Below are 21,031 nucleotides of genomic sequence, written 5' to 3' on the forward strand. Positions count from 1 at the left end.
AAAGATGTCCTCAAAAAGAAAATTCACTACATATTTTTCATTAACAAAAGGTAATGCTTTAGCTTCTATCCATTTAGTGACATAATCAGTGCATACCAATATATACTTATTCTACTTAGATGGAAGATTAATTGGCCCAACAAATCTAAGGCCCACTTTTCAAAAGGTTCGATGAGTACCTGAATTTGTAATGGCATTTCATTTGAGGGAGCAGGTTTCCCTACCCTTTGGCAGCTGTCACATCTCTTGACATATTCTTTAGCATCTTTGAAGATGGATGACCAATAATATCCTAAATAAAGGATTTTATAGGCTGCCCTCTTGTCAGCAAAGTGTCCACCACATGGATCATCATGACATGCCTTAAGAATGTCAGGCATTTCATATTCCCTGACACACCTTGTGATCATAAGATCTGGGCCTTCTTTATACAATTCATTAGTGATCCATGAATATCTTGCACTTACCTGAATAATTTTTCTTTTCTATCTAGGAAACAAATGTGAAGGTAACTTTCCTATGACTAAATAGTTAGCAATATCTGCAAACCAAGGAGTTTGAGTAGTTACTGCAAAAATATATTCATCAGGAAACTTATCTTCAACTGGAGAATCTTCTTTGATATTCTGAATCCTAGACAAGAAATCAACAACTGTGTTTTGTTTTCCAAGTCTATCTAGCACAATAATGTTGAATTCTTGCAAAAGTAAAAGCCATCTTGTAACTCTGCCATTAGTAATAGGTTTATTCATTAAATATCTAATTGCAAAGTGATCTGTATGAACAAAGGTTTCATATCCTGTTATATAGTGTCTGAACTTGTTAATTGCATGAACAACAACTAAAAATTCCTTTTCAGTCACAATATAATTTAACTTAGTGGGAGTCAAATTCTTACTTGTATAGTAAATGGCATAAGGAATCAAATATTTTTGTCCCAATACAGCTCCCAGAGCTGTATCTGAAGCATCTGTTGAAATATGGAAAGGGAGTTTCCAATTTGGACCTCTTAAAATGGGTGCTTCAGAAATTTTTGTTTTTAAGGTTTCAAATGCCAACTGGCAATCAAAATTCCAATTGAATTCACAATCTTTGGTAAGAAATTTGAAGAGTGGGGATGCTATTTTAGTGAAATTTTCTATAAACCTTATATAGTATCCTGTAAATCCTAGAAAACTTCTAATGTCCTTTTGGCAATTTGGAATTGATAATTTAGAGATGACTTCAACTTTAGATTTGTCAACTTTAATCCCATCTCCTAAAATGTGATGTCCTAAAACAATACCTTCTGTAAACATCATAAAACATTTTTCATGGCTTAGTGAAAGGTTTGCTTCTTTACATCTTTTAACAACTTTTTCCAAAATTTCCAAAGCTTCTTCAAATATATTCCCATAGACTGTAAAATCATCCATATATACCTCTACACAATCATGTATTAGATCAGAAAAAATCCCTAGTACTGCTCATTGGAATGTTGCAGGTGCATTAAATAACCCAAAAGGAAGTACTCGGTAAGCATATGTTCCCCATGGACAAGTAAGTGTGGTTTTATCCTAATCTTCAGGTGCTACCTGAATTTGATTATAACCACTAAAGCCATCCAAGAATGAGAAATACTTCTTACCTGCTAATGTATCTAACACTTGATCTATAAAAGTTTTAGGAAAATAAACTTTAAGGGTTGCTTTATTTAGTTCTCGATAATCAATGCACACCCTCCATTTACCATTCTTTTTAGGCATAATTACCAAAGGAGAAACCCATTGGCTGTCTGAAATTGGGTAAATGAAGTTTACATTCAACAATTTTTGCAGCTCTTCTTTCACAATTTCCCTAAGATTTGGATTCATTCTTCTCTGAGGTTGTCTGGTAGGTCTGCAATTTTCCTCAATGTAGATGTGATGAATACAAGTCTTAGGACTAATTCCTTTCATGTCAGCATATTCCCATGCATATGTAGCAGAATGTTGTTGTAATGTATTGATTAGCTTTTCCTTTTGTAATTTCTCCAAGTTATTGTTTATGTTCAATGTTCTCCCTGGAAAGATTTCAATTGTAGAGCTACCAAATTCTTCCATAGAATAAAGAGACATCTGCCTAGATGACAAATATTCAACATTAGATTTTTCTTGAAATTGCTCATGGTCATATTCTGAAGATGATTCAAAATTTTCCAATGTATTTAAAATTTGACTATCTTCACTAATATCTGAAATAGTAAAGAGAGGCTGAATATCATCTTCATCATCAATCCATTCTTTGTCATCTATTTCTATGATTGCTTTTGCTGGAGGATATAGAGTAAATTTTTTTGTTGAATTACCATTAGAAATATACATGTCACCAGATCTACAGCTAATAAAAGCATCAGTTGTGGCCAGCCAAGGTCTTCCTAATATGAGTGGATGTCCTCCTATATTGTTCTTGGGAGTTAAGATCATGAAATCAACATGATATTCCCAAGAATCTAAGGATACTGAAATACCTTCTAACACTCCATCTGGTTTGATTATTGATCTATCTGCTAATTGCGGTAATGTAGGTGTGTAAAGAAGATTAGGAAGCTTGAGCTGTTCCATGGTTTGTTTGCTCATGATGTTTATTGCTTCCCCTAAATCAATCAATGTATTTGGAATTTCAACTCCATTGATATGTGTTTTCACAATTGGACTTCCTGGATCTACATATTTTTGTATGGCAATTTTTCCCATCATTATATCTGCTATTTTTCCTACTAGGTGAATTCTTTTTGTTTCTTTTGCTTTTCTTCCTGGTTTCTTTATGCTCAACTCCTTTATTGTTTTAGCTAGAATTGGAATCTCCTTAATGGCTTGTAACAAAGGAATTTTGATACAGACATTCTTCAATTCATCTAGAAAATCATAATTGGGAAACATAATTTGCTTTTCTACTCCTTTATCAATTTGTAATCTTTCAGGAAAATAAGGTGTAGAAGTAGATGTTGGTTGATCAATGATAGGAATTGTGTTCACTGATTTTTTTTGTTTTTGTTTTTCAATGTTTTGGTTTTGGAGAGATGTTCCCTCAAAACTTTTATTGACCTTTAGAGAATCTTCCTCAAAACTGTCTTGTTCCTGAATAACTACAGAAGGTCTTTCCTTTTCTAATATCCTACCAGATCTCAGTTGAACATCATTAAGATTTAGAGGAGTGATCATATAAGTTGGAAATTGCTGTCCTTCTACCATGTAAGCATTCTGAGGATTTTTATTGTTGGGGTTTGGTAATGGTTGGGCAAGTAGTTGATTTGGTTTCTGCTGAAATAACGGTAAGAGTTGGGGACTTTGGTTTTGTTGTGGAAATGGTAATGAAAGTTGAGGGTTTCGATTTTGAAGTTGTGGCTGCTAATTTTGCTTTGGAATGTGTGGGGAAGGATAATTCTGATATGATGGAGGATATTGATAATATTGAGAAAATCTCCCATAAGGATTTTGTACTCCTTGTGCCCACAGTTGAGATTGATATTGAGGTTGAGGCCAAGTTTGCTGCCAAGAATTCCAATTTGGTGGGGGCCAAAGATACATTTGATTGTTAAATCCTTGATTTTGTGGCCCCTGCCAAGGTTTTCTAAAGACAAAGCAAAGAGGCTCTGCTGAATTTGGAATTGTTTCTTCTTGAAAAACAACCTTAAGATCTGGAATTGAAGGACAACCCTTGGTTTCATGATTCTTTGAGCAAATCATACAAGTCTCTATAATTTTTTCATATAAAGGGCATTCTCTTAGAGCATGTTTTTTTCTACATTTTGGACATAAAATAGCTAAAGCATCAGCCTCGGTTTTCTGCTTGTTTTGCAACTTAAGGGTGTCTATTTGCTCACTAAGACTCCCTAGGATATCTGTTTTGAATTCATCAAGCATATTACCAATTTCTACCCTACTCATTGATCCAGTTGCATACTTATTTACTCTAACAAGAGAAGGATCTCTTGGACCTTTCCCTATTTTGGATTTCCCTCTTGAGAGATGAACACATAATTCTCCTATATCATTTAATGGGAGTTGAGAGATATATCCCTTCCCCATAATGTTAAGGATATCTATCCATTAATCTCTAATGGCTTTTAATAAAAGAGCTTTCAAGGTATCTTCATCTAAATTGTCCATCTTTGCTCTTTTCAAATTATAGTTGAATCTCTCAATCAAATCCTCTAAGTTTTCATCCTCTCTTTGCATCATTTTGAACACTTCATCTTTGTGATTGGTAGGCATGAAATAATCCAAATACCTATCCAAAAACGTTTTTTTCATGTCATTCCATGTTCTAATGGATTGAGTGACTAACCCCATGAACCACTTCAAAGCAGCTCCTTTCAATGTTGAAGGGAACAACTTAAGTTTTTGAGAGTCTTCTAGATAATCATAGGTTCTGCACAAGACTTCAAACTCAAATAAAAATGTTTCAGGATCCTCACTTTTTAACCAATGGATGTTTGGGAGGACAGAAGGTGAGATATTTTTCATCGTGTCATTTGTTTCCGCATCCACTATAGGGAATCCAAAAGAATGATCTATTTCCCTATTTCCTCTACCTTCTCCATTATTTCCTCTACCTCCTCCATTATTTCCTCTACCTCTTCCTCTACCCCCTCCTCCAAACAATGTGAATTCTCCATCTTCTCCTCCTTCTGCCATTATAGTTTCTTCAGGGTCAATATAGGGTTCAACCTACAAGGTTACTTTCTCCTGCTTTGTTTCTTCTATTAATGGGATATGGGATAGAGGTTATACTTCTTCTTCCTCACTAGGTATTCCTAATTCTTCAACTAAAATGTGATCTCCTATGGAGGTGAAAAAGGCTATTCCTGCTGTTGGAGATTCAAAATTTTTCTCCTCTAGGACTGACTTGGTAGATGAAGTAGGAGATTCTTTTGATTGGATTTCTGCCCTTGGAATTTCAGGAGTTCTCTATGCATATCATTTTTTTTGAATGTAAGAGATGAAGTTACCTAGTTACACTTCCCCGACAACGGTGCCAAAATGTTTGGTCAATTTAGTGTCCTAAATTTCTCTACATAAATTATCAATCCGAGTATCGTAAACTGATGAAGTGTAGTGCACTGTTTGTGCTAGCTAACCCTTATTACTTCGTTGTTTTATGTTTTATGTTGTTTTGGGGGTTTTTGGTCTTTTAATTTCTAATGATTTACAATGTAAATTATCAAAACAAAAGATAAATTTCTTAAAGACTGCTCAAAATCTAAAAATGAAAACATAGCTAAGAAAGAAATGAAAATAGAGCTAAGAAAGATATGGAAACAAAGCTAAGAAAGAAATGAAAACAAAGTTTCTATTCTTATTTTACCATTATTTCCAAATCATGAATTAAAATTGAAAGTGAAATTTGCAATTGATTTCTAACTAATTACATAAATAAAACTAAATGAAATACTTGGTTACTCTGCCTCTCAATTTTGGGAGAAAGTCTCATTGGGATGACATTTAAGTAATTCTGTACTTCATTAATCTAAGAGAAAGCAAATACAAAGATGCATAAATAACTCATTGCATAGATGAAATGTTCAAACACTTAGTTAAGGATGAATTATCAACTTGAATGGTTTTCCATAAACTTTCATTAACACCATGAGTTAGTGTTTTAAACTAAAAATGAAATGGCAAAGACAGTAAATGACATTGATCAGTTTAATTGAGAATTTGAACTAGAAAAAAAGTGAATGAAGTAAACTATCCAACAATGTATCCTTATCATTCTTCAATCCTACTCTCATCCTGAAACAAGGTTAGTTTTTAATTGAAGAAACAAGATTACACTATTGAGTTCTATCTTCTAAACTACTGATAAGAACTAAAAAGAAATCAAGCTAATGGAAACTGCTCTAAATTATAAACACTGTTAGTAAGAAAATGATAGAAATTGCATTATAAACACTGTTAGTAAGAAAATGATTATAAACACTGTTTTAGAAAGAAAATGATGAATTTACAGTTAACAAGAAGAAGAAAAATAAATAAAATGAAACCTTCTTCAGTGCAGGGGCCCTCTGCAACTGATTAGGCTACGCTTGCTCAATCAACTCCAAGAAAACTCCTTCAGATGTTCATAAAAACATGCGGTCTTCTCATATTAAAACAGGGACACAAAATGCCCAAAAATTACAGAGTCTAGAACTTCGATTTCACATTAAAACTATTACTAACTTCTTCGGTCCCTTACACAGGTATTTATAAGAAAAATCATATAACTGTTTGTGGAGAAAAGCATGCTACAACCAAACACGTAGAAGACAGATATGCAGAATTTCTTCCTCGGCTGCTGGAGAAATAAATCCAAGACATGGTGGCTGTTGGATTCGTTTGTACAGGTGGCTGTTGGAGTCCGTAGGTACAGGTAGTTTCTCTAGATAATGCTTCCCATCACTGTGAAACACATTAATTAACCACGAAATAGAGTCCTGTTACCCTCGGTCTCTTTGTGTTTGACTTATCCATTGACCGTAGTCTTATGCCATCTTATTTGTTGACCTGGGCTAAATGAATAGGACAAGGTCCATGTCATGATGATTTTAATGCTGCCCATGTGGCTAGTTTCTCCTTCTGACACCTGGAACTTGTTAGAGCATGGAGGTAGCTACGGAAAAGCCCGTTAGCTGCATAATAGGCCGTGTTCCGTAGTTGATATACGAAAATTTATTCAAACAACAAAACATAAAAATCATAACATGTAGATCACTAAATTTCCTCCTCAAGACAATATATACTAGTTATTAGTGATGAGAATGCATCTTTCTTATGGAAAAACAAAGAAAAGGAATGAGAAGAGTTGCTAGGGAAAGAGTAATTTTGAGGATCAATAGCTTGTCTGTAATACATCCCGAGCGTGATACCTCATCCCAAGTACGTGAGTATATCGTAGCTTGTCCACGTAGCTTCGGGTATATAGGGCAGTGTTACAGTACGTAAAGTATATGGGAATGCTCTCACTGTGCGATTTTGCATTAGACAACGCTTATATGAATTGGGCCTCCATGTACTTTCGAGTATATATGGGAGGACGAAACTAGGTTGCTATCCATCCTTAGGTAACCGAGTCGGCCGCCTTGTACACTGTGATACACCAAACACAACATTCGAGGAGATTGCCTGCCCGTACTTCTCGGTTCGCTGTGAGGTATTCCGTAGTTCACAGTTGCTTGGTAAAACTTTGCCTAGATTGTCCCTCTTTTGTTTTGTTATGTTACTTTGATTAAAATGAAATTAATTGACCGTGGATAGCATCCTCCACACTCATTCTTTAGTTGATCTTAGGTTGAAATATATGTCGACAAATTCACAGTCCACATATCAAGGAATTCCTTTTGATGGGAATCCTAGTCGTTTTCCTCCTTTCAGAAATATTGGTGCTCCTTATATGGCTACATTATCCCTACCGGGACTTACCATTGGCTTACTAGTATGGTTGTTTTCAACCTCCTTGGTTCAAAATGTCGCGATTTCTCCACAATCAAGTACTCCTCCAACTGGACAAAATCACCTCCAGTTGATCCTAAAGTTGAACCTTTGCCTTCTTCCTCGGTTTTTTCTTCTTCCCCTTCTTCCTCTTCGCCTGGTGAGAGTATTGACACTAGTAAATAGGTGGCTAAGAAGAAGAAGAAAGGGAAGAAGAAGAAGAAGAAGAAGAAGAAGAAGAAGAAAATTCAACAGGGGGGCAACCAAGCAACCATTGCTTCGAATGCAACTTCTGATGAGAAACCATCTGATAAGCCTCACAAAGTTTGATATCCATGCAAAATTTGTGTGGGAGACCATCTTCTTCGAAATTGTCTTGATATTCCTCAGATCTTATAAGAATGGTCTTCTCGTTCACAAGAATGGTCTTGTCGTTCACATCATCCTGTGTCATCAGCTTCTAGAGATCATGCTGGTGACACACCATCAACTAGTTGTAGTAAAGTTCATGGAAAGAAGGGTAAAGTTAAGTTTCCCTGTAGGTTATGTGAAGGGAATCACCCCATTCACCTTTTTCCCTATCTAGATGAAGCCCAAAAAGTGTTGGATAATCGTCCTGCTTCACCGCAGTGACTTGCATCTGGTTACAGGAGATTATCCCTTAAACCTTCACTAGTTGATAAAGTGACTGACGTAAATCAACTGTCAGTTAAACTCACTCTCTTTGAATGTGAATCCCATGAGTTTTGACCAATCACAGGTTGAGGAAACTGTTGACCCGATTTCACCTTCAGTTAATCGTACCTTTCTCGTAGAGAGTGAGTATGATACCAATAAGGTTCTTTTCATTTCTTCAGATTCTAATGAGTTTGGGGGAAATCCTCTTGTTCCATCAAGATAGGAGGAAAATCCTCCTGCTCTCATAACTCAAGGGGTTAATTCTCCCTTTCTTACAGTACCCCCTCCAAGTAGTCTAGTCACTTCCTTTGATTGGAATCAACTCGTAGGATTCTGTCTTCCTTCTTATGTGCCTTTCCAGATTATTGTACAGGTTTGTAATATGATTGTACCTGGCACTATTATAGATTAATGTGCATCGGTGAGTATCCTTTCCTCCACTGCTTGGAAAGCACTCAGTTCGCCACCACTTGTGCCTGTTACTTAGAATTTTTTGGCTTTTAACAGAGGAACTAATCAACCATTAGCGATCCTTCCTCAGTTGCTTATTACTTTGGGAGGAAAAATTGTTTGTCTCAATGTGATGGTAGTCCCAGTCCCTTTAGATTACAATTTACTTCTTGGGCACGACTATGTTTATGACATGGGAGCTATTGTTTCAACACTCTTTTGAGTGATTTGTTTCCCACATGAAGGCAAAATTGTCATCGTTGACCAACTTTCAGTTCCTGGTCCAAATATGGCTTCCAGTCAACCATATTCCCTAAATGGTCCTTTTGTCCTAGTGGTATCTTCCCTGCCATGGGTCAATTATGTGGAAACACGTTCCATGCCTACATCAATGGATGATCAATTCCGTGATGTTGTACATTATGTACTGGGGGCATTGGAACCAGATCTCTCTAATGGATTCCTTGATACAGATCCCTTCTAGAGCATTGATCTCCCATCTGATGAGAAACTCTTGGAAGTCATGACCTCGTATGGGTTGTGATCAAAGGGTATGAGGACAGTTCCTTGTCTTGTGTCAACCTCGTTAAAAAATGAAACAAAGGACATGAGGATAATTCGTTGTCTTGTGTCCACCTCATTAAAAAATGAAACCAAGAATATGAGGATAGTTCCTTGTCTTGTGTCAACCTCGTTAAAAAATGAAACCAAGGATATGAGGATAGTTCCTGGTCTTATGTCAACCTCGTTAAAAAATGAAACAAAGGGTATGAGCATAGTTCCTTGTCTTGTGTCAAGCTCGTTAAAAAATGAAACAAGGAGTATGAGCATAGTTCCTTGTCTTGTGTCAAGCTCGTTAAAAATGAAACAAGGAATTTGAGCAGAGTTCCTTGTCTTGTGTCAAGCTCATTAAAAAATGAAACAAGGTCCCCTGGAGCAAAGTTCCAAGTCGAGTCTTTGATTAGATCTCGTAAAATCCCAGTCGAGTCTTTCACTTGATCTCGTAAAAGAACCTTCATTCCATCCACCTGATAGCCACGAGTAGTCTACTTAGGTGAATGTAATGAAGCTTGGGGGGCATGCACCTAGTGGTAAAGTTAAGTTTCCCTGTAGGTTATGTGAAGGGAATCACCCCATTCACCTTTGTCCCTATCTGGATGAAGCCAAAAAAATGTTGGATAACCGTCCTGCTTCACCGCAACGACTTCCATCTAGTTACAGGAGACTCTCCCTTTCATCATGGTGGGGGGCATGTAAACCAATTTCAAGCATATTTTTTCCTCGTTTCAAGCTTGTGTAAAAATGAAACCAATTTCAAGCAAAGTTTTTTCTCGTTTCAAGCTTATGTAAAAATGAAACTAGTTCCAAGCATAGTTTTTTGTTTCAAGCTTGTGTAAACATGAAACTGAATCCAAGCATAGTTCCCTATGGTTCAAGCTTGTGTAAAAATGAACCCATCTCCATTTTAACCCTCGTGATTTCCATTTTATCAGCCTCTTCCATCAGATGAGCCTTGCTTTTTTCCCTTCCATTGTCACTATATGCTTGGCCGATCATATGCTTTCACTTGGTTTTTTTACCTTTTTTGAGGAATAGTTGTAATGAGTGGTCTTATTAGCCAGCCTCTTCACATAAATCAACATTTTTTAATAAGTTCCAACATCATCAGAACCAGTTGCCACCCTAGACACCACTCGTCCCTCAAATTGGAGTCCTCTTTAAGCTCTTTTAAGACTTGAAATATGGAAAGATTGCTGAGCGCTTGTCCTTTTTAGCTCGTTAACGGATTGGAAACGACATCTACTCAGTATAAGTTTAACCCTTTTCCGGACTGAGATAGATTATTTACGAAAAAGGAATACGTTGATTGAACATGGTCAATAGGTTCTCTCTTGTATTGTTTTACACTTTTTCGGACTTGAGAGACAAATCTACGGAAAAGAACTTTTGGAGTTTTCTTTTTGTCCCTTTTCAAACTCTCTACACATGAAAAGGACCGATTTGTCTTTGTTGTTAAAATCCTTAAAACATCAAATAGCGACAAACTTGTCGATCATGACAAGATCGAGTTTCACCTTTTCTAGACTCGTTAAAACATCACGTAGCTATGGATTCACTCGAAGGGTGGAATTATACAACAAGCATATGTTATCCTCCTCAAGCTTGATTAAAAATAAAGAGGTACTGGTCAGCAATGACCGGGGAAAATGGAAAAAGGGGTAAACCACTTTATGGTAGCAGGTCTCTCTTGAACATGACACTTTCACTTCATCTCCGTGACTATGTGGGTTGGGTTATCTACTTGACGGTTATCATACTTATGGTCTATCACACCATCCATCACTTTTATTTTGGGTCATTACTGCCAATTCATTTAGACTATTTGGGTTGGGTTATCTGCTTGATGGTTATCATACCTATGGTCTATCACACCATCCATCACTTTGGTTTTGGGTCAATGCTGCCAATTGATTCAGTGTAGCCGATATTTTCAAGAGAAGTCAATTAGTTAAAATTCATCTTTTCAATACCATAAACCTTCATTTTCATGACCGCCATTCCTGAACCTTGTGTCGTCAGTCAAATTTCGTCTCCAAAATCATTACACTGGTTTTGTGTCATTGATGTGGGATACATCAAGGCCCTCCTACGATGAGTCGCTTCTTGTCGACATCAGCTTATTATCCAAGAAGTTGACTTAGAAACACCCTTCATTGAGGCTTGCATACATCAACGACAAGTTTATCACTTCCGGCGATAGGTTGACATCACTGGCCTTCGACCGAAAGACTTTTTATGGTGTTCGACATCAAAACATCTATTCACACCATGTAGAATGTACTGCAGTACCTTGAGGATCATTATCATTATCAGTGATTGCTCTCACATCTGTTAACGACTTACATCATTGGCTGGTAATCAGACGGTGTCTTCCCATGTTCGACTTTAGATCACATATTCACATGGTTAGACTCATACTTGAGTGAAAAAAAGAGATAGAAGACCTCGAATCTAGTTTCATCCATCCGGGCTGCGGTTTCAAGAAATGTACCAAATCATCCGTACAAGGGCTTTACATTGATGGCCATTCCGATCATGGGTCTATATCTGTAGATGACTCTCTATGTACTTGTAATGAAAGTTTACATGCTGAGCATGGGTATGCCTTCCCTCAACAATTCATGAGAAAAATTTAAAATATCATGATATTATGTATTGTAATCGATGCAGGTCACCAACCACTTCGGAAACTCCTCATCACATCGTAAAACATATCACTTGACATTATTATTTTCGACTTCATGCTTTCTGGGGCAGCTGTTATAGATCTATTTGGGCACATTACTCCCATCATCCAGATCAGTGTTTTAGGGCTCATCAAACCCTAATTTCAGTTGCTACATGCGCTAAACAAGTCACCCTTTTGAATGCCTCCTTCCCAGATAGTTTCATGACTTGAAGACATCCTGAAATGACCTCTAAAGGGACTAGCGCAGGTAGGCCCATGTAAGGGTGCACTGCAGAGCAGTTGAGTCCATGCTAGGGTGCTTTGCAGAGCACCTCTCTTTCACATGTGCTGGGCAAGATTGAGCGAAATTCACATAGGGTTTGGGGAATATTATTATCTGTTGGAGTCATCTAGAAGTTTCCCTCACTTATCAACTCCTATGAGCTCGAAAATGGATGAGGAATGAGTTAAGATGCATCCTATCCTCTCATGCCTTCCTCCATGGAACTAATTCTAAGTATGGAAGGCCATTTAATACCTCCATTTATGACATAACCTCCTTCATATTCCTATAAATTGAGCACTCATCTAAGTGATCAAGGGCTAGACTATGTTGAATTGTAAGGAGATAATGTTTCTATGAGAATTGACTTTGAGACAAGTATTGTTATGCTACAAGTTTGTCATTCTTTTGATGTGATGTGGATGGGATCCAAGCTGAAGGAGTGACTTCGAATCAGACTTGATGGTTGTAATTCATTCTTATATTCAATAAAGTATTTGAACCTTTTTCCCATATGCTTATCTTGTTATATGATGCTTATATGTGTGAATGTATCTGATTCCATTTACTTGTATTCAATAGATCTTTTGCTTTGATCAGTTCTTTGTCTTATGTTGATGTTTACAGGTACTTCTCAAGTGTGTTAAGTACGGGAAGGAGCGACAGGATAGATACAGAGGAGACAAGAGGAAAGCGGAACTACAAGTAGGTATTCTCATCTTCTTTGTCTTATCCATTTCTTATAGGAAAAGGCTAAAGTGCTTTAAATTATTGTTCTAGATATGGCTACTTATCTAGGGAATTAGTATTTATCCGTAGATACCAAATTCTCCAAAACAACATCATATCTATGGATTTCCACAACATCCTATTTCCATTGGATGGAAGAATAGTCACGGTGGACCAATTGTCCTTCTGCACCCCAGATTACTCCCCATTGCCTAGTGACATTGTACCTTTAGTGGGTGGCATACCTGACTCTTATGTCACTATTGGTACCAGTCTTTTGAAGGGTTCTTCCTTGATGGGTTTCCTTCCCCTCCCACCGCCCGCGGTTTCGAAAATGGTTTCTATGGTCTTCACTGTTCCTCATGACCCAACCGATCCCTGGATCCTCCGAACCCCTTTACACATTGAATCTTATGGAGAACAAATGCTGCTGTCACCAATCGAATTGGCCTATCAAGCCATTCAATCTGCATTTGATTCTCATGTCACTTTGGTCATGGCCAATGGTAACATCTCCTCTCCTACAACTTCTCCCTCTAATGATCTCCTCAATCAAGTCCTACCTTCAAATGAAGCTATTTGAGAGATCATGTGTTTAGAGGAGCACCTTTGGGAAAACTCTCACCATCACGTTTCAATATCTGATTCAGACATGACCCCTACACAAATCCTGTCTTTTGAACCACTTGAGGTCATTCCCTTGAGTTATACAACCATCCAAACTTTGGATTCGGAAGGGAACATGGGAAATATTTCAAAGAAAATGCTCATTGATATCTCAGTCAAGACAGGCATCGTGGAAAATATACAGATTGGAGCCGATTGCAATCTTGAGGAAATTTCAAGCTTCACCTGCTTTTTCAAGGAATTTTGTGATGTATTCGCTTGGTCTTATGAGGAAATTCCTAGCATAGATCCATCTATCATCAAACATAAGATCAAGTTTTATGACAATGCTAGGCCTGTCTGCTAAAGACTCTGACCAATCCACCCCCGCAAAACTATAACCATCAAAATTGAGGTGGAAAAATTATTACGTACTAGTTTCGTTGACCCTGTTCCCTTAACAAAATGGTTTTCCAATCTGGTTCCTGTAGATAAAAAACAGGGTACCATCCAGGTCTGTTTCAACTACCGGGATTTGAATATTTGGTGTCCAAAAGATAATTATCAGACATCATTCATCAACCAGATAATTGACAATTTTTCCAGTTGCGAATCCTTCTCCTTTATGGATGGTTTCTCAGGCTATAACCACATCGCCATAAAACTTGTGGACCAACACAAAACCACCTTTATTTTCCCTTGGGGAATATTTGCATATAGAAAAATCCCATTTAGTCTAAAGAACAATGGAGTAACCTTTCAACGATCCATGGACTATGCATTCCATGATATCATACACATTGCTTAATCTTACTTGGATGACCTTCTAGCTCATTCCAGAAAGCGATCCCAACACCTATTTCATCTTCGAGCAATTTTTCTTAGGTGTAGGTTATATAACATATGTCTGAATCCGCAAAAAGTCATATTCTTTGTCAAGTGTAGACACCTACTTGGTTTCATTGTCTCAAAACATGGGATTAGGGTTGTTCTTGATAAGGTAAATATGATTCTTCAATTACTCATGCCATAATCCATTTTATAGCTCCAACATTTGCAAGGGAAAGCAAACTTCTTATGAAGATTCATCGTGAACTATGTTGAGCTAACAAAAGGCTTTATATGCCTATTGAAGAAAGGAGTACCATACTTGTGGGATGATCAAGCCCAATGATCATTTGATGCCTTGAAAGAGGCACTTATATTTGGCCCACTGCTTAGTGATCCCAACTATTCATGCAACTTTCTCCTATACCAGACAAGCTCACCATCCTTTATCGGTATGGTGTTGGTTCAAACCCATGAGGATCTTAGTGAGCATGTGATCTATTATCTCTCAAAAGGCCTGACTGGGCTCGAACTCCGATATTCACACGTGGAAAAGTTTTCCTTGGCAGTTGTCTTTGCTATCAATCGCTTCCGACAGTATATAATGATGCGACAAACTATCATGGAAAATCCCACGAGACACATTTTGTCTCATCAAGTCATCAGAGGAAAGTATTCCAAATAGATTATTATCCTCCAACAATTTGATTTGGTTTTCGCCACTGCCAAGGCGAAAAAATCCTTAGTCTTCACAGAACTATTGTCATATCTTCCCACAGTTGAGCCAAATGAGATAGCCCATGATCCCCTTGTAGATGAATCTATCTATTTGATCGACTCAAATGACTCTTGGTATGGTGACATTCTTTTCTACCTCCAATCGCAATGATTTCACCCTTATCTATCGTCAGGTGACCATCGTTGCATCCGTCACCAAGCTCGACACTATTTAGTGTTGAACGATCCTTTATATCATCGTGACACTGATACGGTTCTTCGACATTGCCTCACTCATGAAGAGGCGGAACACGATTTAAATGATTTCCATGTTGGGGCATGTGGCAGTCATCTTTCTGGCATGGCTATTGCCCAAATTTTTTTATGCGCAGGATACTACTAGCCGACCTTGTTTAAATATTGTATCAAGGCAATCCAATAGTGTCACCCTTGTCAAATATTTACCAAGAAAATACATGCACCCTCTGCCCCCTACACCTGGTTATCTCCGTTGGCCCCTTTGCCAAATGGGGCATTGACTTCGTCACATGAAACCCCACTTCCTCTGATGGACACAACTGCATTATTGTCGCTGTGGACTACTTTACGAAATGGGCCAAGGCCATTCACACTTTTTGGGCCGATAGAGAAACCAAAATGTTATTGCAGTTCAATCAGTTGATCTATCATTTCGGTGTGTCCCGCACGATTGTTACAGACCATGGTTATCACTTTCTAAACCACAACATGTATGACTTAACATCATTGCTCAGTTTTAGGAAAGAAAATTCTTCCTCCTAATACCCTTAGGTTAATGGGCAAGTGGAAGCCGTTAACAACATCCTAAAAATAATGATCCGCCGATTAGTAGGAAATCACAAAATCCACTGGCACCATATGTTATATCCTACATTGTGGGCATACTGAACCTTAGTCAAGACTACTACATGATTTACATCATTCCAACTCGCTTATGGCATGGAAGCAGTGCTACCTATCGAGTGTTAGATTTCCTCACTGAAACTCGCTATTGAAATCTTGCCCAAAACCACTTCAAAAGAAGAGCACTTACTATCTCTCAATCAGCTGGATGAGACTCATCAAGATGCCACACTAATCCTCGAAGCTCACACGCTTTGAGTCAAAGCCAAATATGACAAAATTGTCAAGCCTCGTTCTTACCAAGAGGGTGATCTTGTTCTACTCTATGTTCAAAAGTGGGACCTCTTGGGGGCAGGAATGCTTCAACCATTATGGATCGGTCCATATTTCATCAAAAAGGTCCTCTCAAAAGGTGCTTATGAACTTTAGGGCTGTGAAGGAATCTTGCTCGTGGAGCCCCGAAATGGGCTCTATCTAAAAAAGTATTATGCCTAGTATTTGACTAAACATGTGCTTTGTAATTTTATGTATTTATAAGATTTTCTTCTTTTGTTGTGACTGGATTTTTTTTCCTTTTATGAGTATTTCCTCATGCATGTCTCTTGTTGTGCAGATGTCTTCATCACTCTTACCATATGTAGGATACGCAGATGGTGCCATTCGTCACACACAGCACATTGCATCAACTGCTTGGGTCATTTACACACCTAAGTCGGAACTACTTTGTTCCGGGGGAGTTTTTCTTGGTACTGCCACCAAGTATATTGCTAAGTATATGTCTATAATTACACTTCTCACTCAAGCATCATCTCGGGACATCTCTAATCTGGTGGTTAGGTTGTACTCTTAGCTAATCGTTATGCATTTGACAAATCATTATCACATTCACAATCTGATATTGTTACGTCATTATTTAAGGGTACGACTCTTGGAATGTCAATTTGAGTTTATTACATATGAACACATTCCTCGAGAATTTAATATAGTAGTTGATTCATTAGAAAATTATGTAATATATTGGCATATGCCTCATTCATTATAGATACATGCATGAAAGTAAAATTTTACATAGTTAAAAATTTACAAACACATTAAAAAACAAATTTACATCATAAAGCACCAATATATATATATATATATATATATATATATAGATATTGAGTCTAATCTTTTACATCAAAAATTCCCAAAACTTGGGTGTTTTAAGTACAAAATGTCTTTACTAAGCCTCACTATGACACTTGCTGGCTATACCATGCTACTGCTAAGACTACTGCTCATGAAAACTCAGAACAACTCTAGCTAACCTCCTAAGAGGAACCAGAAATTGCTCAGGCACACCCACTATGTGTCGTTGCATATGAACAGGTATCTCCCTCATGGGAAGAGGTGACACACCCACGCTTAGACCTTCAAGGTTCCTAAGAACCTCGTGGTCACTTTGCATGTCATGTCCTTGATTGGTGGCTTCCGCACCCGATCTAGCCCCAGGTAGTTGGTCCCCCCACCTCGCTTGGCAGGGCATGCCCGCAGGACATACTGGTGCCACATCTATGTCAAGCAAATGCTTCATTTCAGTACTTGTTCACCCATAAATGCAAAAACATTACATAACTTTCAAAAGTTAAAAAGTAATTTTTGTACACTAATGAAATCCTCTTACCCTATGGCCCCCATTGAGTGCTAGGTGGCAACATCGACTTTGGATATCCTACGAAATTCATGCCTGTATATGCATAATCATTGGTCATGAGAATTTGGCCGCTAAGCCACTTGAAGAAATCATCTTCGAAGAAGTGTCAAATCGGTACCCCTCTAGTCCGAGGAACTAGGGAAGCCCATCGCCCCTTGGCTCCCTGGGATCAACCTGACCCAAACTCATCTGAGGCCTCAGCATGGGAACTCTCTCAAGAAATAAGGATACAATAAGAGTACCATACCCAAATTCTCTTTGGGTACAGGTCTTATAGGTTGTCAGTTCTGCCTTCATCTGGCAAAGAACTCCATCGCACTAGTTGAATATCTGGGGCTACAAACAGTCAATGGCTAGTAAAAGTTGAGATTTTGTAGCTACATGTGGGCTCTTGTACCCCGCTAAGTGCATGATCATCCAAATAATGACCCTCATAGTCCTAGTCTTGTTCTGCTCAATGGGGACCTTGTTACTAACTAATCCACTGCTTGGCCTGTTATGAGTCTGGACGAACTCAAGGGTGGTTCATGGATCTACTCTGCTGCTGGTAAAGTATACTCGTGCACCTCTATACAATAAACTTGTAAGAAATTAAATTTCATCTCTTTCGATCGCAAGCTTATGATCCCCGATCCGGAACACACCTTGTTGTTCATCCCATCGTTGGATAATCCAACTAAGAAGTTCTTCCTGATGCTTCATCAGGTCAAGTCTGGCATACTTCATCAAACCGCATCTACGAAAAGCAAGCATGCCAGATCGTTAAGAATTTGTAGTTCTTCACTGTCGTGATATCTTTCCCTCCAGAGACTCATGCTGATGGCTCAAAACCTGCATTAAATCACCCAAAAATCAGTCAGTTTTATGGTAAAATCCATAAGAAATCATGCATTAGGGTTTTGACTTGCACCCAGGTAGCCTAATGCTGACCCCCAAGGCCCACAGGGCATGCTAACACACCCCTGCAAGTCCTAAAGGGTGTTTAATGCTCCTCCAACCCTTGGAGGCAGCGTTAGGTGCAATAAACTGCCTAGGGCTTCCCCAAAATAACAAATTTCACCACAAAAGTAGATGAAAAAGGTAATAGAATGCAAGATGAGTGTTAGAACATCTACTTGGAATAGACGGCATGTTGAATGGTCACTTGGATTTCTCGCAATCGCTCGGGGAAGATCTGCTCCTTTTTCACTCCAGAACACGCTCACAGAACTCAAATGGTGAAAATGAAGGCTTCCAAACCTTCTTATAGTCACTCTAGAGGTATGAATCACCTTAGCTAGTCATTGAAATCAAATTTTTTCATTCCTATGTCATTTATCATACACCATTTTGATGTACTGTCAATATTACTTATGCTCTGATGAAGAATTTTAGTGTTGAATTGCATAAACAAACATGTTTGACTCAATATGAGCGCTTTCTTTTATGGGATATTTTTTCATTCTTAAAATGAAAAATCCCCAAGTTATCGTCGTTGGGCTCGTCACACTCCTACAACGATGGTATGAGCACTTTATTTTTTGGGACCTTTTCTCACTCTTAAATTGAAAAATCCCTGAGTTTTTCCTTTCTTCGGGCTCGTTAAATCTACGAAGAAGGCATGAGCAGTTCTTTTATATCTTTTTCCTTGCTCATTAAACTAAAAAAGCTATATTGAGTTTTCTTCATTTGACTTGTTAAAATTTGATGAAGATCTATTGAGTTTATCTTCGCGTGACTCATTAAAATTTCATGAATAATATCGAGTTTACTTCATCCCCTCGTACTTGTAACAAAATGAGGCAAATGTCTATCGAGCATAGGTTTATCACTCTATCCGGACTAGATAGACTATCTTACGGAAAATGAACTGTGCAGGGTATACTATTAAACCTTTTTCGCACCTAATTATCAACTATGACAAAGGGACCCCCCTGGAGTTGCTCTTTACGATCTTTTCAGACTCTCTAAATATGAAAATACCACCAAGTTTACCCATATGGACTCGTTAAATTTAATCAGATGGAAAACAATTGGACAACACAATTGCTCTATGTTTGCATTCAGAAATATTTTTTGGCAGCAGTCGTTCCCTTGAACATGGCACTCCCTCGGAAAAACCTCCTTTTTGTCAGCCTCTCAGATGAACCTTACCATCTTATGAGTTTAGCCTATATACTCTGATGTTCCTACATCCATGTATCCTAACACTCTTTGGTGTTCATGAGTCTAAAGCTGCCTGGTTAACCTTTGTGTCGTGCCTTCTATTGCTTAAGGGATTCCTTTATTCTTCGCTTCCTATATCATCCATCACTCATATACTTCCATCATGCCCTTCATCTATTTGATCCATTGCTCAAAATTTATCTTCAAAAACAATCATTCTTGTCCTGTTTCGTGTCGACTGATGTAGGACACATTATTTCCTACCTTTCAACAGGTCTCTTCCTATCGACTTCAACACTCTATCTAGGAAGCAGATCCAGAGACATATTAGTGCCTTGGAACTTGCAGTCATTAGTGGCAGGTTACCTTGTGTTTGATTGGGGGTTTTCATTATTGGATTCCGGTTGAATGATTCTACGAGTGTTCGACGAAAACATCATTATTCACACTCGCTAGATTATATTGCGCATCTTCGAGACCATCATCATTATCGGTGGCCATCCTCGCGTTTGTTAATAGTTTTCATTATTTACTGGTAATTAGATGATTTCGTACATGTTCGACCTCAATGAATTTATTCACATGTGTCGAAATATGCTGTTGAGATGAAGCAACGATCAAGACCTTGGGTAAAGGCTTACATCACTCAGCCTTGTTTCTTCTCCCAAGTTGCGTTTATTGTTTTTCAAAGACAACTCGTTAGGATGATCCTATTATGACACATTTCCACATTGTGCTTATCGGTGGACATGATCGTTATACCTCTTTGTTGAGAAATTACCTTGACATAGCTGCTGAGTGTGGGAATGACCGACTTAGGACATGATTTTAGATTTTAACATATGTTGTTGTAGCAGGTTTCTTGTAGTCTCGAAGCTACGATCCTCTCTCTCTTTTTTCCAACACGACAATTCTAAAGTATTTCAGCCATCATCTTTGTCTCTGATCTCACAATTTAGGAGGCATATGTTATACAAGAAATTGACCTCCTCATCAACTTAGAGGACGAAAATAATTTGGCTGAAGATATGACCAAGTTCACAGTCCTATTTGCTAGGGTAACGCTCCCCAGGAACTAGTAGGATGAGTTATAATGCTCCCCTTGCATGAGACAGGGGCGTTAGTCCCTAGGGTAACTCACTGTGTTTCCTTAGGGGTAGCATTAGTCAAATTTTGTGGGGTTACAGAGGTCAAAGGAGTGGGTTGATTGAATAATATCCTAGTTTTTACTCATATTTTAGCCTGAAAAGTAGGAAACATCGACCTTCGACTTGGTTAAGGATATTGCTATTTCTAATGGAGTCTAATAAAAAGGGAAAGAGAAATAAAGCAAGGAAACATCCTAGCTTTTTCTAAAG

The sequence above is a fragment of the Pinus tabuliformis genome, chromosome 7 (genome assembly GCF_031772625.1).
Source record: "Pinus tabuliformis cultivar Carrire ecotype Pingquan chromosome 7, CPIR1, whole genome shotgun sequence".
Lineage (NCBI taxonomy): Eukaryota > Viridiplantae > Streptophyta > Pinopsida > Pinales > Pinaceae > Pinus > Pinus tabuliformis.